This window comes from Pinus tabuliformis, chromosome X (assembly GCF_031772625.1).
Source record: "Pinus tabuliformis cultivar Carrire ecotype Pingquan chromosome X, CPIR1, whole genome shotgun sequence".
Taxonomy (NCBI): Eukaryota; Viridiplantae; Streptophyta; class Pinopsida; order Pinales; family Pinaceae; genus Pinus; species Pinus tabuliformis.
In genome coordinates this window covers 1,376,548,929-1,376,574,771 of record NC_142308.1, presented here as the reverse complement: position 1 = coordinate 1,376,574,771, position 25,843 = coordinate 1,376,548,929, and positions in this window count along the sequence as shown.

The following is a 25,843-nucleotide window of genomic DNA, read 5'->3' as shown; positions in this document are numbered from 1 at the left end:
TCTACCCATGGTCTGCAGACCATGGGATTGTATAAAAAGAGCTAAGCTCTAAGTAGTTTTAGAGACACACAAGATAAGAGAGTGATAGCTTTGAAGTAAGAAGTCTAACTTTCAAGTCGTAGTGTAGGTAGAGGCTCTACAGCTGAGTGCGCAGACGCCTAGGATGGAAGTCTGCAGCTAAGTGTGTGGACCCCTGCAGCTATGTGCACAGGGTGGATAGAGTCTGTAATCACTTGGAAGAGATTAATAAAGAGAAGTACTTTTCAATTTCTATGTCTTTGTTCCGATTAATGCATCTTGTCATTTTATGTATGAATTTCATTTATAATGCTTATATGGTGCATGAATGTGTATAAATATGTTGGATAACTGAATGCATATAAGAATACCTGTTACGCAGTGCTAATTGTGAGTATCTAATAAGATAAGTAAGACTCTCAAGGTAACTTGACAATCTGAACAATACACTGCCTTAGCTGCATGAAAGAATCTAAATCGAAGGATAGGGTTGCGCAAAGGTCAGTCATACACTTTTGCGGAGGTATTGAAGGACAGAATAGAGGGCTCCTTTGGCAAGCCCTAGAGCGAAGAGACCTGCACAAGGCAGGAATAGAAGGAATAAATTGACATCGTGACCATCATAGTGTGTGGAAACTTGGTTCTATCATCCCCCAATACTGCTTCAGGTGAGACTTCAGTCTGCGCTACGCAAGTTGATGCCAAAAGGGCCAGTAGTGTATGGATTTGTTTGAATAATTAACGTTGAACCTGGGTCAGGCCCCCTTCAAGCCAACAATACTATTATGCACCCAGCTCACAAAATAGAAGAAAAGAGAGATCAACGACTCCAAAATCAACCTCTTCGAGGGGTGTTATCACCTAGATTGACCTCAGGCTGAAGACAGGCAATGCCAGGGTAACCACAAACCAAGCTTAGCCCAGTAGCTAGCCCTACTAAGCCTGGAGAGGGCTCTCTCCGTAAGGATCTCAATCAAGATGACTGGATTAGGTAAAGGATTTTAGGCTAGGTATAGTAGCTCAAAAGTTTTGATTGGATTTTGTAGAGGTTTTTCCAGTTCAGGAGGAGCTGAGCAGTTTAGGTTTGGAAAATTAGGTCAAAAATGGAGGGTGTTCTATGGGGAACGTAGGCATAGACTTTAGCACTCTTGGACTTGATGGGGTGAGATGTTTTAGACTAGTGAGAAGCTGAGAAGGGAATGTGACAATCATGGATCCCTCCTGGACTGTAAAAAACATGAAACGATGAATGGTTTCCCAAGGCAGAGCACTGATGTAATGAATTATGCCTATCAAATTTAAAAACATTCAACTAGAAGAAATGAAATGATTGATGGCATACATAAAACATATAAACATATAATTACAGAAGAAGAAATTGTACTAAAACTCCATACCATAGGGATCCCATAAAAATAGTTGCAATTCTTATTAATTCCCTGCCAAACTCCTTACAAAGGTGTACAATCAAGCTCTAAGCATCCACACTGAGTCAAACTGAGTCCAACCTGTAAAATGACTAAGAAACTACATGATATATGCCTCAAAACAACTAATCCTAGCCTCAAGGGTTGAATCCATGAGAGGAGGAGTAGTTGCACAAAAGACTGAACTGATAGCTAAAGACTAGGGTGGTCAAACTGACTCATCCCTAATATGAAGCAAACTAATTCATTACATGCCACTTAGGCCATTCATCTGATGTATCTACCCTAGGTAACAAAAAAACACTTTAATTACATCATCATTATGAATTACATCAGTGAAAAATCAAAATCCCACAGGTGAAAAGTATTTTTTAAGAGAAACAGTGAAAAATTTGGTTGCCTATCAAATGCACAACACTAGTGTCAAACGCACAGCACCTAAAGGAAGTTCACAGCGCCATCTTCAGGGTGAGTTTTGACTGCCTTCCTGGTGTCCAAATCTAGCTCAGGATATCTCATTGGAAATATTATCTTGTTTGGTTTCCAAAAATACCTCTAGTTTCCAAATTGAGCTTCATTTTCACCTCCAAAACTGCGATCTCCCAAGACTGCTCAAATGCACAGCACCTGGCTTAGAAAATACACAGAAACATGATTTTTAGGTGGTTTTTTGCCTTTTCCACCTAGTAGTTTTGACTTTCAAATCTGGAAACATGGTTTTATTGAGTGTAAATGGTCTTCTGAATCTAATGGTGGTGTCCATTCCTCTAAAATATGCCCCAAAAAAGTGCGCAGCGCATTTGACCAAGGGACTCATACAAAAATTACCTGAAGAAAACAGGAAATGCTAAAAGAAAAAAATTGAGTTTAGGGTCTTCAAAAATGGTTGACATAGTTGATGTTAAAGGTGACTAAGCATGGAGTGAAGCCTCCACCAATAGGTCAAGCTTGTCCTTCTCCTTCTACCTTCTATGACAAAACCACTTGTGGACTTGTTGTTCTGATAACATTAATTCTACTGCAAGTTTTCCTTTCATAGCTTCTGTCGGATATTTTTCCTCCTGAGTAGCTACAACATTTTCTTGAGTGGATTTGATCTTGGAACACTGGAAAGATAATGACATCTGTGTCCACATGGATGCAAGCTCATCATTCTCATCTTCATCACTTTCACTCTGCACATTTCTTTGCCATGGTAAATCCATTTGGGAATCATCAGCAAAATCAGGTTCCAACACCATACCCTCTGCAACCTTTACAAGTTTCCCCATTTTACTCTCAACTAATTTCTCCATATTCCATCAATATTATAACAGCAAATACAACAGATACTGCAAAAAGGAAGCCAACCTCCATGTGAAATTTTAGTGAGCCCAGAAGAAATATATAAATTTTGCCTTTGCATCTTTCGTCATCAACATCTACCCCAAGATTCATACTTATAAATCTCCAAGTAATTCCTCTCTAGAACCATGAGACCAGCAGCTATAAACCTTTCACCAGCAATATCACTGTCAGCAATGTACAGTGTCCTCTGCACAGATTCATGGATATCTCTTTCAATCAAAGCAGAACGAGCTCACCATATGTTGAGATGAGGATTAGCAGCACGGAAATAGACCTCAAATGCTATGTTCTCTCCTTCTCTATCTAATCCCTCTTCTTCACTGTGTGGCCTATATTCTTCATCAACCATGGTGTCTTTGTTATGAAACCTTGAAAAACCATAAAGACCTAATGAGACCTTGAAGGACTGAATTTCCAGATGACATAATGACCTCATGACTGATACAAATGGCATGATAAAAATAAATTTATGGATGATGTACAATCAACAAGATATGAAACTATGCTATCAAGTAATCACATTTAGGGAAGAGTGATGTTTTTGGACTAGGACTACCATCAGTGACTAAATTTTTTTCGCATGACCTAGTGGAATGATAAAAAAAATTCTGAATCGGATCCTTAAAATGATATTAAAAGTGTATTTTTGATCACTGATGGCAGGATGCAAATATTGACACTAACAAGGGGGACGCCTCCTTTACATTACACAAATGAATAATTATTGGATGATACAAATGAAAAAGCCTCCTTTCTATATATAGGAGTCTAAAGGATCACAATATAATCAAAGCCGACTTAACAATAATAATATAAGGGCACAACAATAAAAATATTGGGCTTCTATGGGGCACAATAATAACAATATGGGGACAATAGGGGCACAACAATAACAATAAGGGCTATAATGACAATAGTAATGGGGGAATCACTAGTATTATAGGGACCTAATATGCCCCTCTCCTTCAAAAAAGTGTTTCCCTCAACTCTTGAGTAGCTTTGGATGCTTCTGTATAAAATTCTCATCCTCCCATGTGGAATCTTCAGCAAGTAAGTTCTTACACTTGATGAGATACTTTGAAATTAATCGATTTCATAACAATCAAGTTCTTGTTTTTGTGACTGCTTCTGGTTCCAATATGATTTCTCCTTCCTCGTCAAGTTCTGGAAATAGTGTTTGAACTGGGAGCTTGTCACCTATAACCTTATTTAAGCATGAAACATAGAAAGCTAGGTGTAGTCAGGAAGCTTCAAGAAGCGCCAATTAGTATGCCATAGTACCAATATTTTGCAACAACTTGTACAGACCATAATACTTTGTTGATAATTTACTATCCTTCTTAGCTTGATTGTGTTAGGTCCCCATACTACTAGTGTAACCCCTTATTGTTATTAGTACAACCCCCTTATTATATTGTTGTGCCCATGTAGTTCCCGTATTGTTATTATTGTGCCCCATAGAAGCCCACTATTGTTATTATTGTGCCCTTACATTATTATTGTTATGTCGGATCTGATTATATTATGACCCCTTAGACTCTTATATATAAAAAGGAGACCTTGTCATTTTTATAATCCAAGAATTGTTGATTTTTGCAATGTAAAGGAGGTTTCCCCCTCAAACGGGCATATTTCTAAGGCATTTATCTATATTTTCTATCTTTTTGTGACCTAGTTTCATAAAATTTAGTATCGAAGCTTTGGATTCTAGGGTTTCGCTGCTCCAAATAGGTTATTGTGGAATTTTTGCTACAACTTTTTCGCTACAAAGTTTCAAAATCTAAAAAAAAACCATTTTAGAAGTGATCAGTCTAAACCTTAGGTCTGAATTTCTGATCTTGTCTCGCTATATTTTCGGAGATATGGTCTGAGGAACTTAGGGTTTTTTCCAGCTCCAGAATTGCATCTCAAATAGGCCATCATGGAATTTTCACTATAATATTTTTTCTACAAAGGTTCAGACTCTAAAATTAAAACCCATTTGAGACCCAAACTTGACAAAGCTTGGGTCCAAATCTCAGACTTATTCTCGCTATATGTTCAGAGATATAATCTGAGGAAGTTTTGGTTTTGGAAGACTCCCGAATTGCATTCTAAATAGGTGGTCTTGGGAAAATTGTCATAAGATTCTCTCTAAGCAACAAATTGATATTTCGTAAAATGTTATAGCAAGAGGACAGACTATAGTTTTTTGTGTATATTTTTTAGATCCGAAGGTCGAAATAATGACACGTGGCACATCGTACAAGTTCTCTCTACTGAAACATTATATAATAAGGTCATATTAGGATATTGGGCATAATTATTTCTTAGAGAAACAAATCCTTATCAGACTTATGGGATTAGAAAGAGGACTCAGAGGGATATTGTGATATTGTACAATACAATTTTAGAACCTAGAGATCTAAAATTAGTGAGTTATATTCATTTCAAGATCAAGCTCCTAAAATCAAGAAAGGGCGATATGAGGAAGTTTGATGGCAAGGATCCGGTAAATTGGATACTACAGATGGAGCAATATTTTGATCTACATGAGTTTCAACTGTTACAAAAGGTAGATATTGCATCTTTATATTTAGAACCAAATCAATTTTTAGGTATAAAGGGATTTGTTCTCATAAAGCACTTGTTACTTGGACAATTTTCATGGAAGAAATGATAGCACATTATGAGGATATAAAGAGTAACATCTTCTTTAGCCAATTGTTAAATATCAAACAAAAGGGTTCAATGGCAGAGCACATTGAGGACTTTCAAAAATTGAATGTAAGGGTAAATGATATTCCAGAGAAATAAGGATTGATCTTTTCATAGGGTCTTTAAAGGATGACATTCAACATGAGGTCCGTCTTTGGGAACCTGATTCATTACATAAGGCATTCAGGTTGGCAAGAAAAATTGAAAGTGAAATTATGGAAACAAGGAATCCCACCACTCACTACTATAATTATGGAAGTGTTTTTTCTCCTAGCCTTCCACAACCTACAAGGTTTACACGACAACAATTGGAAGAAAAAAGAGAAAAAGGGCTTTGTTACAATTGTGATAGCAAATACACTAAAGGTCATAAGTGTGCTGAGAAGAAACTATTTTACATAGATTATGAAGACGAGAAAGAAAAGGATCAAGAAACATCAAAAGAAGAGGATATACACCAAGAACCAGCCCCAGAGAAATAAGAAATGAATCTGAAAATATCTTGTAAAGCATTGGCAAGAATTACCACTCCTCAAACTCGCACGATAGAAGGACATATGAAGAAGAAAAAGGTTCAAGAAGTGAAAGATCACATCGAGAAAGAAGAAATAAATCCAACCATATCTTGTAATGCATTGGCCAGAATTACCACTCCTCAAACTATCAAGATAGAAGGACATATCAAGAAGAAAAATGTTCAAGAAGTGAAAGATCACATCAATGAATCCAACTATATCTTGTAATGCATTGGAAGAAACTATGACTCCTCAAACTCTCAAGATAGAAGGGCATCTCAAGAATAAAAAGATTCAAGCAATGAAAGATCACATCGAGCATCAACAACAAGTTCTCTAATTTTTAAAGGATAATGCCACTTTGGTGCAGAATTGAATGAAACAACTTGCATATCAACATCGCAATGAAAGAAGTTTTTATGTAGGTGATTGGGTATTTTTACAGCTATATCTCAAGCAAGCTATTTATGAGAATGAAATGTTGGCAATACTACATGTACTTAAGAAATGGAAAGCTTACCTAATGGGAAGACACTTCAAGATGAAAATGGATCATGATAGTCTTAAATACATTTTAGAAAAAATATTGTCTTTAGAACAACAGAAAAAATGGGTCACAAATATGTTGGGTTATGACTTTGAAATCATCTACAAAAAAGGGAAGCAAAATGTTGTTGCAGATGCACTCTCAAGAAAGGATGAGGATGTGGAAGCATTATTTTGTGCTATTTCTAATATCCAACCAGATTGGGTAAACGAAGCAAGGGATGAATGGAAGAAGGATGAAGAAGTGTGGCCACTCATTCAAAAGTTGTAGAAGATCCCAGTTCAAACAATATTTCTAGAACTTGACGAGGAAGGAAAAATCATATTGGAGCCTGGAGCAGTCACAAAAATAAGAACCTGAAAGCTACGAAATCAGTCAATTTCAAAGTATCTCATCAAGTGGAAGAAATTACCCGCTAAAGATTCCACATGGGAGGACAAGAATTTTATACAGAATCATCAAGAACTACTCAAGCATTGAGGACAACACTTTTTGAAGGAGAGGGGCATGTTAGGTCCCTATACTACTAGTGTAACCCTTATTTTTATTAGTACAACCTGCTTATTATATTGTTGTTCCCATGTAGTCCCCATATTGTTATTATTGTGCCCCATTGAATCCCACTATTGTTATTATTGTGCCCTTACATTATTATTGTTATGTCGGCTCTGATTATATTATGACCCCTTATACTACTATATATAGAAAGGAGGTCTTCTCATTTGTATAATGTAAGAATTGTTCATTTGTGTAATGTAAAGGAGGTTGTCCCCTTGAAGAGGCTTATTTCTAAGGTGTTTATCTATCTTTTCTATCTTTTTGTGAGTTGGTTTCATAACATCTTGAGGGACATTTGTTTATATGGTTGTAGTCGTAGAAATATCCAGTCACCTACATCAAAACTTATTTCACTGTGATGTTGATATTCCTATTGTTTCATTCTATTTTGCACCAAAGTGAGGTTGTCCTTTAAGAGTTGGAGAACTTGTTATTGATGTTCGATGTGATATTCCACTACTTGAACCTTATAATTTTCTCTTAAATAAGATGTGATGGACAGTGGATGATATCCATAAAGTGCCATAAATGGGGTCATTTTTGCTGCAGTATGGAAGGAAGTGTTATACCACCATTCATCCTAAGGCAACCATTTAACCCATTATGTCTATTTATTGGATACAAATCAACGAATATATCCTTCCAAATATTTGTTTACTATATTAGTTTGCCCATCAGATTGAGGATGATAAAATGAGCTATGATCTAACTGAGTACCAAGACAAGAAAATAATTATGTCCAAAAATTTCTAGTGAACATGGGATCTTTGTCGCTTACAATAATCTTTGGGTTTCCATATATCTTTTGAATTGGCTCCATAAATGTCTTGGAAACTATATTGGATTTAAATGGATGAGATAATGCACAAAAGTGTGCATACTTGGTAAGTCTATCAACTACCACCATGATGACACTCTTTCCTTTGGACTTTGGTAAAACTGTGATAAAATCCATTAAAACCTCCTCCCAACATTGACTTGGAATGGATAAAGGTTGTAATAGACCTGGGGTGTTAATTGTTTCAACTTTATTTTGTTGGAAAACCAAACATTCCACCACAAACTTTTGAATATCAAATTTAAGGCCATCCCAAAAAAAAAACCTTCTTAACCCTATGGTGAGTTTTTAAAAATCCTAAGTGCCCTCCTAAGGGAGAGTTGTGCAATTCCATAAGAATATTTTGTTTGAGTTTGGAATTCTTATGTAGGTATAAGCAATCTTTGTACCATAATGAATAATTTTTCCAGCTAAATGTATCGAATGTACTAGGATCTTGTTGTAACTTTTGAATGAGTGCCCACACTTCTTCATCATTCTTCTATTCATCCCTCACTTCGTTTATCCAATATGGTTCGATAGTAGAAATGGCACAAACCAATGTTTCCACATACTCATCCTTTCTTGAGAGTGCATCCGCCACGACATTTTGCTTCCCTTTTTTGTAGATGATTTCAAATTCATAACCCAATAGCTTTGTGACCCATTTTTCTACTCTTCGGATGATAATATTTGTTCTGAAAATTATTTAAGACTATCATGATCTGTTTTTACCTTGAAGTGTCTTCCCATTAAGTAGGGTCGCCATTTCTTAAGTGCACTTAGTATTGCCAAAATTTCCTTCTCATAAATAGCTTTGTGTAAATACTTTCCTTTAATTAGACGACTTTCGAAAGCAATGGGTCTTTCTTCTTGCATTAAAATAGCACCAATTCCATTTCGTGAGGCATCACATTCCACAATAAAGGTTTTTTTGAAGTCCGGCATAGCTAAAACCGATGCTTGGCACATTGCCTCTTTAAAATGTTCAAAGGCCTTTATTGCTTCTGGAGTCCATGAAAATGCACCTTTCTTCAATAATGTTGTTAGAGGTTCTTTTATTCTCCCATAATTCTTAACAAACTTGTGATAATAACCTATCAACCCGGAGAAATCCTCACAGATGCTTTATGGATGTGGGGATTTTCCATTCCTTATTGGCTTTAATTTTGCTAGGGTCTACCTTCACACCATCATGAGATACAATATGACCCGGATATTCCACCTCTTATACTCCAAAGAAATGTTTGAATCTTTTTGCATATAGTTGCTTCTCCTCCAATAGTTTGAGCACCTTGTCAACATGTTGAACATGATCCTTCCAAGACTTGTTGTAGATTAGTATATCATAAAAAAATACTAACACAAATTTTCTAGGGAAGGGTTTGAAAATGGAATTCATCAAACCTTGAAATGTATAAGGTGCATTGATAAGGCCAAAAGGCATGACCAAAAATTCATAATGACCCTCATGAGTTCTAAATGTTTTTTTCAGAATGTCTTCAGTCTTCATTCTGATTTGATGATATCCTAAACGAAGATCCAACTTGGTGAAGTAAATTGATCCATGTAATTCATCCAATAATTTATAAATGACGGGAATGGGAAATTTATCTTTAATAGTGATCTTATTGAGCTCCCTATAATCCGTACACATGCACCATGATCCATCCTTCTTGTGCACCAATACTACTAGAGAAGAGAAAGAACTTTGACTAGGTTAAATTATACCATCCTCTAGCATTTTTGTAACCATACATTCAATTTCACTCGTTTGGGCATAGGGATATCTGTAAGGCCTGATGTTTGGAGGAACACTTCCTGGAATCAGATAAATAGCATGATCATGATCACGAATAGGTGGGAGGCCTTTGGGAGTCTCAAATACATTGGAATGATTATCCAAGGCTTTTTGGAGATCTAGAGAAATAGATTATTTCGATGTGGGAACCTCTAGCGAACATAATTGTTCAATTACACCTCATTGTTCTTTCTTTAGAAGCTTTGCCATTCTGTTAGAGCTTATTATCTTTCCTGGTTTCCCTACGATACCCCTTAATTCAAGAAAATTTCTTGAAAATTAAAAGTTATTGTAGCCAAATATTGTAGCCATTGGACTCCTAGTACAACATCAACACCACCCATTGGAATGGACAGCATTGGACTATTCAATACATATTCTCCCATGGATATCTTGATATTATGGCACTTTCTAGAGAAATTTATGGTTCCTCCACTTGCAACCATAACTTGACACTCTAGTGGTGGATATAGGAAGTAGTTCAATTCCTTGACTATCTTACAATGAATAAGATTATGGGTACTGCCTGAATCAATCAACACTATTACCTTTTTTTCTTGATATGTCCTTCTATCTTAATAATTTGAGGAGTGGTAATTCCGGCCAATGCACTTTAAGATATGGTCGGATTCATTTCTTATTTATCTAGGGTTTGTTCCTAGTGTACATCCACTTCTTTTGATGTTTCTTGTTCCTTTTCTTCCTCCTCTTCACAATCTATGTAAAATAATTTCTTCTCAGCACACTTATGACCTTTAGTGTATTTGCTATCACAACTATAAAAAATCCCTTTTGCTCTTTTTTCTTCCAATTGTTGTGATGTCAACCTTGTAGGTTGTGGAAGGCTAGGGGAAACAACACTTCTTTCTTTATAGTTGTGAGTGGTATGCTTCCTTGTTGCCATAATTTTTCTTTCCATTTTTCCTGCCAACTTGAATGCCTTCTCCAATAAATCAAGTTCCCAAAGGCGAACCTCATGTTGGATGTTATCCTTTAAAGTCCCTATGAACACATCAATCCTATTCTCCTTTGGAATATATTTTACCCTTATATTCAATTATTAGAAGTCCTCAATGTGCTCCATCATTGAACCCTTTTGTTTGAGATTTATCAATTGGCTAACAAAGGTGTTTCCTTTTGCATCCTCATAATGTGCTATCATTTATTCCATAAAAATTTCCCAAGTGACATTTTGTTTATGAGAGCAAAGCCATCGATACCATACAAATTGATCTGGTTCCAAATATAAAGTTGTAATGTGCACCTTTTTTGTATTTTTCACATTATGGAGATCAAAATATTGGTCCATCTGTAGTATCCATGTTATGGGATCCTTACCATCAAACTTCCTCATATCGATATTTGGAACATAGTGGGTCTTCAATCCAATGTTAGAGTATATGAAATCATGATTAACATTTCTTTTGTTCCCATTATGAGTTTCCTTTACTACCCTTTCGCCATTAGTAAGCATTTCTTATAGCAACTTTGTCAAATCTATCTTCAAATCTTCCATGTTGCCTTTAAGTTTTTCTTCTATACCATCCATATTAGTGTCCACGCCATTCATATTAGCTTCCATGGCATCCATCTTAGCTTCCAAGCCATCCATCTTAGCTTTCATGCCATTCATATTATATTCCATGTCTTTCTTTGGGGCTTAATAATAATAATAATATGTGGACAATGGGGGAACAATAATAACAATATGGGGACAATAGGGGCACAAAAGTAACAATAAGGGCTAAAATGGCAATAGTAATGGGAGAATCACTAGTATTATAGGGGCCTAATAGGTACTCATGCTTCTTTAAGGGATATTGTTTTGCTTGCAATATATTTAGTCACAAATAAATTGATTGCAATATGAAATGTAAATATTATGATTCCTCTTCTCATATAAGATGTTATTCTTGTAACAAGTTTGGGCATGTAGCAAAAGAATGTAGGAACAAATATATGGATCACCTCAAACAACATGGCAAGAAATCAAATAAGAATATTGATGTCAGAAGACCTAAAAAAGATGGATCCACCAATATTTATCATAAGAAGAAATGTGAAGAACATATAAGGTGTGGTTTTGCTCTCTACTCATTTAAAGAAGAAGATGAATGGTACATAGATAGTGGATTCTCTCATCATATGGCTGGAAATAAGAGTAATATGGAGTCTCTCAAGAAAAACCAATATGATCAGGTTATTCTTGGAAATAATGCTCCAACAAAAGTTCTAGGAAAAGGTAGAGCTAGAATTAATAAACATGGAGGAGCAAATGATACTTTATTAGTTCAAGGGCTAAAGAAGAAGATTCTAAGTGTAGGTCAAAAGGTAGATAAAGGTAATGTAATTGTGTTTACATCAACCAAATGCAAAGTTATATATGAAGAATGTGGAAAGGCCATAGAAAGAGGATATAGAAACCCAGACAAGTTATATGTTCTTAAAGAACTCAATTCTCACATATATGAGGAGGATTCAAGCTCAGAGTAAAAGAATATGGTGCCCATTGTAGTCCATTTTCTTAAAATAATACTTCTAACACTGACTGAAAAAGTGATGTGAGGTACATGACCTCCTGTGAACAAAAGATGATTATTAGGTTCTCATTATCAATGATGTATAATCTCACAAGAAGCAAAACATATGTGATGATGATTCCCATGGTTGTTTTAATATTCATGATTATTAATAGTATATATGATGTAGTAACAATGAACAGGTACAGATAGTATGGGCTTAGGGGGAGTTGTGGTTATGAAACTTCAACATTTTACACTCTGTATGCATATCCTATGAAGACAGTGGCATATATACGCGAGTTCAGATCCAAGCGGTCACATATGTTTCTCTATGATGAAGAAACAATAGGTCTTCCCTAGGGAGAAGTTCTAATATGCTTCAGTTAGTTATTATTTGGCTTTCTGGTTCTAACTTTGGTTGGTTACAGTCAATGGATGCTACATAGAAATGGTATTGGCTTATAATAGTTTATGAGTTACTATAATATGACATGAATTTACTGATTGATGAAGTTGCTTTGATGATCTTACTAATGGATTAGTTGATGTGATAGGACCTAACTATGAACAGTTAGCACAGGTTCAAGGAGAGCATTTGCTATGCATCTAATAGTGCATTTTTTCCTTTTTGATTGCTTGATAAGTTCTTGTTACATAATGATGCTTATATTAGTGATGTTGTTGAAGATACTCTTGTTGCTGAAGTTTTTGAATGATGACTATATGTTACATCATGTTATGCTGCTGTCATGGGTTTCCTATGTTTAAACCATGGATGATACTTGTATATTTCTTAAGAAATATAGTTGTTATGATGCTACTGATCAGATTTATGATGATAGAAGATTCTTTTGATGATGCATCTGGTACATATTTTACATTACTTACATGTTGATCTTCATAACTTCAAGGAGATAAACAAATCTCGATTATACAACCTCATTATTTGATGATGATGTGTGTCACTCTTATGTTGTTTTCATTACGCCTTCAAAGATGCATAAGTTGCATATGGTGTAGTTTGTTAGAAAATTATATATTACAAAGAAATGGAACACATAAAATATTGCAGAAACATAAACACAAAAAACTCATAAAACAAGAGAGACACAGATATACATGGTTCACCTAGTTTGGGCTACGTCAACAGAGAAACAGCCAGTCCTTCTTTTTATATTATCCATCAAACTAAAGAGATACAACCTACAGCAGATCCACTGTAATTCCATCTTCGCTCTCAATCTCCTCTCTCTTCCTCACTCAAAATACAGATATTCATAGACACAATAAAATTCCCTCATATATAGTGAGGGGTTAACTTCTAGGGCAAAAAACCCTAAATAAACATAACTTCTACTGTCAGATCTCTGCCTAATGAAAGGCCCAGATTGACTACGAAATTACAAAATTTTACAAGGCAATTTTACATCTATTCTTAGCTTTGGGGGCACTGCCCCTGATCCCCCTGCCAGGGGGGGGGGCTCCCAAAGGTCGCAGCCGCCCCCCCTGGACCTCCCTGCAGCAAATATTTTACGGGCGGCAACGACATGGGGTCCAATGCGGCGATACCTTTGAATACAGCAGATAATGAGGCTCCACACCCAACACAGTTATGGATGATGATGCCTATAGTGCTTGGTTCTCACATGTACATGATATGTTGCACATGGTATATTGTTTGAGGATTGTTTCTCTTGTTGGTATGAAGGAGATGGGTTACTAACAAAGTTTAATAAATGATGGTGAGATCTTGATTTTCTATTAGTGAATTTTATAGTTGATGAGAAGCTAGATACATACTACTTTTTTTTTCCACTGGAAAAATCGTAATCTTTTCATTGATTGGAAAAAATTACATGTTGTAGATGCGGTTAGCATATGCTGTTATGTTCTTCCACTACACATGTGGGTAGCTATAGCTTCTATTACATACAAAAATATCAAAAATGCATCCTATAGGATGTTCTGTATCGTCATATATATATGTTGCCACGCAGGGCTATCAGTTGTTTTCTTTTTCAGCTATATACAAAAATGTTCCAAAAATAAATATCAGATCATAAACATTTTCATGGGCTGGCAGCCCTGTGATACTGTGCATCTATATACGGACGGTGGTAGTACTGGTATGCATTGGCGCCTCGCTGCTCCTGTATCATCCACTCACCTCTGGGAAGTGCCGTGGCCTCCTTGGATAGTTGGTCGGCACTGTTGTTGTGTTCCCTGTAGATATGATTGCAAGAGATATCATTAAATTGTGCCTTCAATAAATTTATTTCATCCAATATGCTGCTGAGTGTGTGAGTGTGACATGCAGTATTATTATTGAACCAATCTATGATAATCTTTGAATCCCCATATATGCTCAGATGCATGCAATTGTGACTCAAAGCAAAATGTAGAAGATGGCGGAGGGTGATGAGCTCGGCGAAATTGTTTGAACCAGCTCCCAATCCCAGCTTAGCTTTGAAGTAATGTTGTTCAGATTTGTATAGTAGAAAGCCCCACCCCCCGCAACCTTGCTGTTGGGCAGCGCCATCGAAAAAAGCCCATGGGCTGTTTTGGTTGATGTGGGGAGGGTCATGAGGACGACGGGTCTTCTGCTGCACAGGCTCCGGAATTTCATTAAAGACAGCTATGATCTTTGCAGTGAGTTGAGGCCAGAGTATCGTTTTATCCTCAAAGGTCAAACGGTTCCGAGCCAGCCAGAGGTACCAACAGATGATGATGGGCAGGCTTTGCAATTTTGAGTTTCTGTGTTGTTGGTACCAATTTTCCCAGATTAGATTTATGTCATCTCCTTCCCATCGGCCTGAGTATCGAATATCAGAGGAAATGGAATGCCAAATGTGAGTCAGTACAGGGCATTGCAGAAAGAGGTGTACACATGATTCAGCTGCCTGTTTACATAATATACACCAGGATGGTCCATGGACCGCGCGTCTCATGAGGTAATCACCCGTGGGGATTACACCCTTTAGAATGCACCAAAAAAATAATTTCTGTCTGGGAGGCGCCGTTAGTTTCCAAATGGAATTCCACCAGAAAGATATGTGGTCCGGGATCTTGTGTGAGATGAGGGAGAGGTACCCATCTTTTGGGGTGTAGATACCGTGCTTGGAAGGATACCATATAAGTTCGTCGGAGCCCTGTTTGATTCTAATGTGTGCTTCAGATAGAGCACTGGTATATGACATCCAATCTTGGTGCCATTGAGGAGGGATGTTGATCTGGTCAGCAGATTTCCACCGCTGTTCAAAGATGGAGGTATTCTGATGATCAGCAATATCGGCAATGTGAGTGATCCCTTGCGAGTGCAGGAACCGGATGAGAGCATCTGGTAATATGTGCCTGCCCCCGCTATCATTCCAAGGATCCAGTCCGACCCTGACCTGAGCACCATCATTTATTCTCCATATCAGGTTTTCTCTGATAAGTGGTAAAGCATGAAGAAGTGCTTTCCAGACAGAGGATATCCCAGCTTTGGGCCAAGTCGGAAGTCGGATCCAATCCATAAGCTGTAGAGGCCATATGTATTTATGATAAACCATGTGAGTCCACAGATTTTCCCCAGAGATAAGGGTCCATCCCATCTTTGCAGCCAGAGCCTGAGCGAAAGAAGGGAGATCCTTGAGCCCCCATCCCCCCCATTTCTTGGGGATGGCAATCCTCTTCCATCCGATCCAAGCAAATATTCGCTTCTCTTTTGCCCCATTCCATAGGTACCTATTACAGGTTTGCTGTAATCGAGATAAAATGTTGCGAGGTATCCAGGCCAATGCCATCCAGAAAACCGGGGTAGCTTCCAACACTGCTTTGATCAGGACCAGCCTACCCGCACGAGAAAGATATCGATGGCTCCAAATATTAAGTCTCTTTTCCAATTTGGCCACTAGCCAAATCCAGTCAGCTATTTTGGGGCAAATAGGCTTGATCCAGAATCCCAAGTATTTGAGGCCCTGATCCAGGGGATGTAAGCTGTAGGGAAATAGCTGGAGAGCCATTTGCGATTCATTTACAGCGGTTCTGGCTAGAATGATAGATGACTTTGAATGATTGGCCTGCATCCCTGTGGCGGATGAGAAGAGAGTGATAATATTTGAGAAAGAGCGAGAGTCCCGGATGCTGCCATCTAAGAAGATCATGACATCATCCACAAATAGAAGGTGTGTGAGGTACCAGTCATCTGATATCTTGAGGCCACAGAAGTCTCCATTTCTCTTGGCAGATTCAATAAGGCGACTGAGGCTGTCCATGACAATGAGGAAGAGAAGGGGAGACAGAGGGCACCCCTGCCTGAGACCACGTTCAGAGTGGAAGAAAGGTGTTGCTGATCCATTAATCAACACACTGAAAGAAGGGGTTGTAATACATGCCATGATCCATGTGATAAAATGGTGGGGGAAGCCCAGATGAATGAGGAGCATTTTGATGTATAGCCAGCTTACCCGATCGAAGGCTTTTGCAAGATCAATTTTTAAGATGATGGCCTTATGGTTTTTGTTACAGATGGAGTGGAAGGCCTCCTGTGCAACCCCAATAGCTTCATGAATCTGGCGGTGTTCCAGGAATGCAAATTGTTGAGGGGCAATGTGGCGAGACAGAATGGGACGAATGCGATTGGCAATGATTTTTGAGATGATTTTGTAGAGAACATTGCAGAGAGAGATGGGGCGATATTCATCAAAAGAGGAGGGCGAGTCAGATTTGGGAATCAGGGCAATGAAAGTGGAGTTGATGGCATTGTACATGGTTCCCGACATTCTACATTCCTCTACTACCCGAAGGAGGTCCAATTTGATCATCTCATAAAAGGCAATGTAGAATTCGATGGTCCATCCATCTGGACCTGGGCTGCGCTCCTTTTTAAACCATTTGATGGTGGCCTCAAGTTCTTCTGGGGTCACCGGATCAAAAAGACTCTCAGCTTCATCTTCATTTACAAACCTAGGGAAATGTCCAGCAATGTTGATGATATCTGCAATGTTGGAACCCAGGGGTTGCTTATATAGGTTCCTGAAATGGGTTGTACCCATCTGTGAGAGCTTATTGAAAGAGTCAGCCACTCCACCCTCGGGCATAGGGAGATTCCAAATAGTATTACTGACTTTTCTGCCTTTTGCATAATTGTGAAAAAAGCGAGTGTTGTCATCTCCGGCCTTAAGCCAGGTGGCCCTACTGCGCAATCGAGTAGATTCTTCCCTCTCTTTGAGGATTTTTTGCTTCTGATTTTCCAACTCTACTAAGTGGGATTTATCTGCCTCCGATATGAAACCCAATCCTCTTTCATCGGTGAGAGAGGTGAGCTCATCTTCAATGTGCTTGAGAGCTGCTACCTCCTGCCTGTATTTGTTCCTAGCCCATTCGATCGAGAGCTCCTTGAGCTGCAATAGATTCGTGCAGAAGCCCTTAGCCAAGGAGTCAGCTCGATCAATCGGGTGTGATGGCCAAAATTCCGTAACAAGTCGGATGTAGGATGGGTCCTGAAGCCATCCATGGTTGAATTTGAATGGCGCCTTTGGTTTTTTATTTGGACCGGTTATTTCCAGATAGATAGGATGGTGGTCTGATATACCTCCATTCCCCACCCATTGCCTGTAGAGGTGTAGTCTTTGAAGCAGAGATCCTTTCATCAAAAATCTGTCTAGTCTACGAGCCAGGGCAGCATCACCGATCCTTCTGTTCCTCCAGGTGGGTAGGGGTTTAATCATAGGGACATCGCTCAAGTCATTTCGATCCAATAGATCAGTCATGTAAGCGGATATGGGATCAATTTGTGCAGAGGCTCCCCATGATTCACCATAGCCCAGAGAAAAATTTAGGTCCCCCCCGATGAATAAATGTTCAACAGATAGGATGGATAAGCCCAGAAGGTTATTCCAGAAGGCTTCACGCTGGTGGCATGGCCCGTATATGTTTATAGCCCTGAGAGTGATGCCCAAGTCTGCAGAGAAAAGATCGAGCCCCAGAAAGCCAGGTCCCCCCCAAGTACCTTGGGCTTTAATGGTAACAGGATTGTATCCAATCGCTAAACCACCTGATCGACCAGAGGAGTCCATGGCCGAGAACTGCCAACCGGGGAAGATAGAAGATAGTGAGGCCGCTATGGAGTCCGCAGGTCCAAGGGTTTCTTGGAGAAAAATAATGTCGACAGGAGAGGATTCATACAATCTCTTGAGGGCTAGTTTCTTTGAGGCACTAGCCAGGCCTCTGCAATTGAAGGAGAGACACTTCATGGGGGAAGATGTCCAGGGGTGTTCTTCGCTCTAAGTACCCCATCAATAGTGGATTGTCTCCCGGTGGCTACCTCTGCCCCCGCTCTCCGGATAGCCTTAGTGAGATCAGATTTTCTCCCTCGCAAGGGCAGGGAGGACGGACCAGGTGTAATTATACCCAACCTAATGTTGGAAGATTGAAGACCCTGTGAATGAGGGCGAGGCCGCAGGAAATAAGGGTGATTTGCGCCCCTGGGAGATGAGAGGGAAGATGTAGGGGATGAAGGTGGTAGGGTGGCGGTGACCACAGGGGCAATGACGGAGGATGAAGGCATCGAACAGAAAGCAGCAGATAATGAAGGAGATGATAATGGAGATGAAGACAAATTTGACAATGAAGGATATAGAGAGTTACCCGGTATGCCTGCGGATGCCGCTGCTGAGGCCGCCCGAGATCTAGTGACCGGAGCAGTTGCACGTCCATGCGAAACACCCTGAGCCTGTGGAGCAGTATCATTGGGGGTGCTCGTGGTCGGGACATGTTGTGCAGCCGGAGAGATTGATCTCGGAGTGGGGATGGAGGAAACAGGAGCGTCTGCACATCTCTGGTTGAGCGGGCAGTCCTTGAAGACGTGCCCCACCCTGTGGCAATGACGGCATCTGAAGGGAACGCCTTCGTAATCTAAGATCTGAACACGAGTGTATCTTCCCCAATGGAGAGTGATTTTTTCCTCCAGACCTTCGCGAGTGTCTAGGTGCACCAGGATTCGGGCGAGCGTTCTGTTCCTAGACTCCACAAAGGTGCGATCATGATCGAGGTATGTGCCCAAAGCATTTCCAATGCGGATGAATACCTCTTCGTTCCAGTATTGCAGGGGAAGACCCGGCAATCGAACCCATAAAGGCCCAGCTCCAATCTGTTCACGTTCCGGATCGAACAGGGGACTCCATCGCTTAAGCAACACCGGCGCCATCTCAATATGCCAGAATTTGGCCAGAACCAGATCCGTATAATTTTCTTTTGCGAAATGTAGAGCAAACCAGCCGCGGGGGAGAACCTGAACTTCAGGAAGTTCTATCAGAATCCCACCCCAAATCTCCTTTACCCATTGTGTTAACCGGGTCGCAGAGTAGGCTCGCCCCCGGACGTGACCCACCAAAATAGTATTGGCCATGATTGCCGCCTCTGTTATGGCCGTAGTCTCACCAAACCAGATAGAGATGTCCTTTGCTGTAGATTTGACACACTTTGTTCTCTTTTTACCAGATCGCGGCGCCGAAGGGTGATGAACCAAGGGATCCGGGAGGCAGTCTGGCGGATTTGTCCTGGAAGAAGCTACTTTGACAGCTGGGGTTTCAAAACACCCCGAGGGAGAATGTAGGAGCGCAGAGAAACCAGACGAAGAAGGAGGGGGCTGGCTTGAGGAGGGTGGAGCCGGGATGGAGGATGACAGGGGACGCGATTCGAAGGGCGGTGATGGAGGGATCACTGATGATAAAAAGCGAAGGGTTCCCGGAGATAAAGGGGGAAGATCCAGTCCGGCCGATTCAGAGAGAACCGCACCTTCTGGCGTGCCCGAGGGGGGGGGACCGGGATAGATACCGCAGGGGAGGGGTGCGATCCAGGAAGCAGAGGGTCCGGAGCAGCAAACGATGATGCGGGAGGAGGGCGATCGAAAATGACCTGAGACGGGTGCGGGTCTTCGGAGTAATCGACTTCCTCTTCCGTGTCCATAACCTCATTAACCGACTCCATGGTGAAAAAGACAGCGACAGTTGTGACCTGAAAAAACGGGCCCGGACGGCAGGTTCGAAACGTAGGCTGTAGGGAGTCTGCAGGCTGAGGAGATAGGGTTTCAGGATGCCCTAACCGAAACCCTCGCGGTTAACAGTAGAGCGCGCCGGCATCCTTCCGTCTCTCTTTTGGCTCCACTTAGCTAGATACATACTACTATCTCTATCTCATAGGATATCATTGATGGGTGAATTACAGATAAGGATATTATGGATGATTACTTAAGTCACATGTTGATGAAGTGATAGTTCTTCTTGCATGAATAAAATAGGCTAAGAGAATGATGTTAGTACAGGAATGGTTATTAGTATACTACTGCTACATCTGCGAAATAATACTTGGATACATGGCATATTTTGTCACATATTGATATGTTGAGGAATGATGTTATTTTTCCCTATCTTACTTTATGATGATATACTTGGTTCTCACATATGATGATTGATGCATGAAAAGATATAAAATATCCATAGGCCTTTGATGAACATGGATTGAGGCTCTTCTTACTAATGGAAAGAGCAAGTTGACCTTGATGAGGTTAAGCGGATGAGTTGATAACAAATGTCTATAGAAAATATTATGTTGTATACTTAGTCACAAGTTGAAGATATTAAAGTTGCATTTTGCAAATTGATGATGAAAATGTGAATATTGTTGTTCATTTTGTTGCTTACAGATGCTTATGGTGCAGATCCTATATGTTGATGACTATCATGGTATTATTGAGGTCTTTAGACCTGGTTATAAATGCCATATATGTCTCTTGATGTAAAGGTCATGTAAAGACCTATGTTATAAATCATTGTAAAATGCAATCATGTATGGACTATTGTTGTCAGCTTATGTAATCCCATCATTTTTTGCATGTGATGTAATGTTGAGTCAAATATGTAACCCCACTTTGTTGGGTGATCAATGTAAGCATGAGTCTTTGGTGATAGGAAAGTTCATGTCTGATTGAGTCAGAGTCATGTACTTTTTTATATATCTTCAGAAAATTCAGCATGTGATCAAGAAGAGCATAGTCAGTATTCAGAGTTCTCAGCAGATCAGTTCTACAATGCACATATCAACAAAGGGAGAGAAGCCTTCATTTAGCATTCGTCAGCCCTTTTCCCTTGATGTCAAAGGGGGGGAGAAGCTTGGTGTTTTGGAAATTCTTGGTGACTTGGGAGAGAAACTTGGTATATCTACAAATGTGTTTATAGGTAACTACAGGTGATGGTGCCCAAACACCAAAGGGGTTGCCATCAAGTCTGAAGGGGATATTGTTGGAATTATGACGAATGCATTGTCCTTGATGGAAGCCTACTTAATAAATATATGCCACATTGGAAAAAGGAATATCAATTTAGTGATGGAGGAATGATAAAAATGAAGTTTGAGGAAGTATATGCAGGTTTTGCGAAGCAAAGTCACATACATAGGAAGTTATTGTGAATAAAAGTTGTGTATACATTGGTTCTGTGAAGCAAAGTTGTGTACAAATGCATGTTTGATGAAGAAAAATCTCATACAGTTTCTACAACATGGTATTTTAAATACCATGGTATTGGCCCATAGTAATGAGTGTGACAATGGATATTTGATCCCGTCAAAAGAAAACCATTGGCATAAATATGGAATTCCCCTAAGGTATTGGCTAAGGCCTAAGCTATATAAGGAGATGGAGACAAAAGTTCTAAGGGGGTATGATTTGGTTTTTTGATTAATTGTTTAATCTGAAATAAGTGTGCACTCGGGAATATGATGATGGATCAGATCTTATAGATATTAAATGACTACATATTGAATAATCTGCTTATGGGTTGATAGATTTGTGATGATGATGTTATGATGTGTATATTTTATAGTATGTGCTGAGATTTGGGTTTGATTGATGATTTGTTGTGTAGCAAAGGTATTATTCAGTAGTTACATATCTATACGCAATTTTTCTTTAGAAAGATTGCATACATATGCAGATAGGATTTTAGGTATTCACGTATCGATTCTGCAGTATGGACAAATATATATGTGGGTATGCTTCTTGAAAGTCACATACATACACGGAATGGTCTTATAAGGGTCATGTACATATGCTAGGGTTTTGTTGTATATGATTTCTAATTAGTCTTGTTTTGTTTATTTTTGTTTGTTGATGAAGCATTTCATGATGATATTTGTTTGACAGTGTTGGTTGAGATTGAAATGATTATCTTATGAAATGTTGAATAGTAATGATGCTGCTATAAGATGATCTGTATTTGGTTCAAATATATGTGACAAGTTCAGTATGTTTTATGTATTCAAGCTTTTGTGATCCATAATGAATTAAGCAAAGTCTTTCGGTAGAAATCACATAAGAGAATTTTTTTAGCTGATGTGTTTGAAACCAACAGGTGTAGTTCATTATTAGGACTAGATGAAGAGGTAGACCATGGAAAAGGCTTAAATAGAGAGCAATGTAGAGAAATAATTTCAAATAACAGCTATATTTGAGCAATAATATTTAAATTATAATATTCATTTATTAATATATTAAAAACAAATATTATTAAGTAAACACTATATTAAACGGCTATTTTTTGAAAAAATATTTAAATGATGATATTATTTCATTAATTTATTAAAATATTAATAGGTAACGGCTATATTAAACGGCTAGTTTTTGAAAAATAATATTTAAATTAATTTATTAAAACCAAATATTACTAGTTTTTGAAAATAATATTTAAATAATGATATTATTTTATTAGTTTATTAAAAATATTAATATGTAATGGCTATATTAAATGGCTAGTTTTTGAAAAATATAGTCGTTATATATTAATATTTTATATAAATTAATAAGCTAATATCATTATTTAAATATTATTTTCAAAAACTAGTAATATTTTCTTTAAATAAGTTAATTTAAATATTATTTTTCAAAAACTAGCTGTTTAATATAGTCTTAACTTAATAATATTTTCTTTTAATATATTAATAAATTAATATTATAATTTAAATATTATTGTTCAAATATAGCCATTACTTGAAAATATGTCTCTACGTTCCTCTCTATTTAAGCCTTTGCCATGGTCTACCTCTTCATCTCGTCCTGATGATGAACCACACTTGTTGGTTCGAAATGCATTAGCCAAAAAATTCTCTTATGTGATTTCTACTGAAAGACTTTGCTTAAGTTCAATATGTGTTTTAGTGATTGATTTTGGTAGTGTAGTGATTTAGTTTCAGGGTTCAATGTTTTGAGATCTGTACGCGGGTTATATGAAGGGAAAACATGTATATACCTGGTATGTCTCATAATAGTAGCGTATATATTCTGACATAAGATTGACCAGGGTTTGTGGTCTAACATTCTAATGAAGAGTATACAATGAATTGAGATGATCTAGTTGTTTGAGATTCGGTAATTGGTTTATTCAATGATTTGGTGATTAATTTGGTTTAGTGATTTGATATAGTGATTGGTTTCATTTTGTTATTTTATATTGGGCTTAAATGATGGTAGTGGGTCCAGTATAAAAATTTGATGAAACATGGCTTAAAAATTCAATGTTTTGTTTTAGGTGGATCGAGAATGAAATATTATGAAACGTGGTCCACAAAAATGTTGAGGGTTGGAGCCTTTAGTGAGTAAGTCGAAGCTTCCTTCTAGTGGTAGCTGATAAATCTAATTAGGGGTTGGGAGCTCCCTTCCAATGGGTTCTCGAGAATGAGAGGAGGTTGTAACCTTCTTCAGGTGGTTTCTTGTGTGCTGGTATGAGTCTGCACCAGTACAATATTGTAAGAAGTTTTTCATTATAATAAAAGATGAAGACAGAGACAACAACAACGATGGTTTTCTCCCACATTGGGTTTCCACTTAAAACTATTGGTGTTCATGTTTTTTGATGTGTTGCTTATGCGTAATGGTTTATTTTGTTCTCACTTCACATGGTTATTGTTTAATTAATGCCTAATGAAGAACTGACACACTGGTTGAAGTTATACATATGATGAATTAACTAAAAACATAGTTAATTGGATATACGCTAGTGTTTACATAACAGTCGTGCACATACATAGTCTTACTTCATTATAATCACGTGCATAAATCTGAATAAGAAAATAAAAGTTTAAGTGAGTTTTTAAAATATTGATTCACACCCCCCCCCCCCCCAGTATCTTCCCAACAATTGGAATCAGATAAAGTCCTTCAGAAGAAGCTTGATCGCTTGAAGGAGATTTGTCAAGATGATGGGAAAGAAGAAGATAGATCGAAGGAGGGATTCAGAAAATTATGACAATGATATATAAGATGCAGTGATTGTTACAGATGTCAGCAAATATTCAGGTTTGGGAGCACCCCACTTTCTATTGATCAAGAATGAACAAGATGGCAACAAAGAATTATCAGGTATGGGCTTTTGTTCTAATTGTGGTCCATTTCCTTGTCTATACAATAATGATAGTGATGATGAAAGTGAAACAATTGAACTTGAACTCATGGGTAAAAGATAAATTAAGCACTCTAAAGAGAAAACATATTCAAAAATGTTGGCCCCAGAAGCAGAAGATCAAGGAAATTTAGAAAAAATGGACAATGAAGGCATATATATGCTAAGCAATGATAATTATCACCAATGGAAAGAAAATATGAAGTCTAATCTAATTAATGGTGATGTTTGGTATTTAGTATGCAATGGCTATTGTTGGGCAATTTAATTGCTTAAATTACTTTCATTAGATTATCAACCAGGGAAACTCGTAAGCTTGTGACGATGCCAGCAAAATATATGCAGGAGTAGGCAACTAACTCTATGTCTAACTAAATTATTTATGATTCAATATAATATGCAAGGGAATAGGCTCCTAATTAAGGAGGTCCTGGTTGTTCTTCCCTACAGTATCATAGATTGAAAAGAAATCATTGATTACATAAAACCAGAAACTTGAAATGAAGACAAGAGAATGAACTTTAATTGTTGTTCAGATTCAAATAGAGAGAAAGACTAACTTAGTCTCTTGATTTTCCCCTCATATACTAATCCAAACTAAACTAAGATTCATTCATAAGCATAAGAAATGAAATAACTTGAAACATAAAAGCAAAAGAATGAATTTCAATTATCATGCAAATCAAATGGAGGGAGAGTCTAACTTAGACCCTTGGTTGTTCCCTCATATGCTGATAAGATTTTAATTTAAAACTCATTCGTCAATCACAAACAAATCCTCAAACATCTAAGCAATGAAATAATATCTATTATGAAATAAAATGTTTCTTTCATCCTTTTAGAGTGAGCTCAATGCTCTTAAGAACAAAGTGACAAATTATTCCATTTACTACATTAAGACAACTTATATCTAAAACTATATAATGGAAATTTATGTAAAATGAAGCTTTATTCTATTCCATCATAAGTTGGATACATGCTCCAAGAGTCCTCCCCTTGGAATGGAGGAGGTACTCCTATTTATACAATGGGATGAGATAACAAACTCATAATGATGATCCACTAATCTCTCTTTAGTTCCATACATTTCTCAACCATCTAGACACATAACCCCTTTTGTCCTTGATCTTCTCCATGAGATCATGATCTTTTCCATGAGG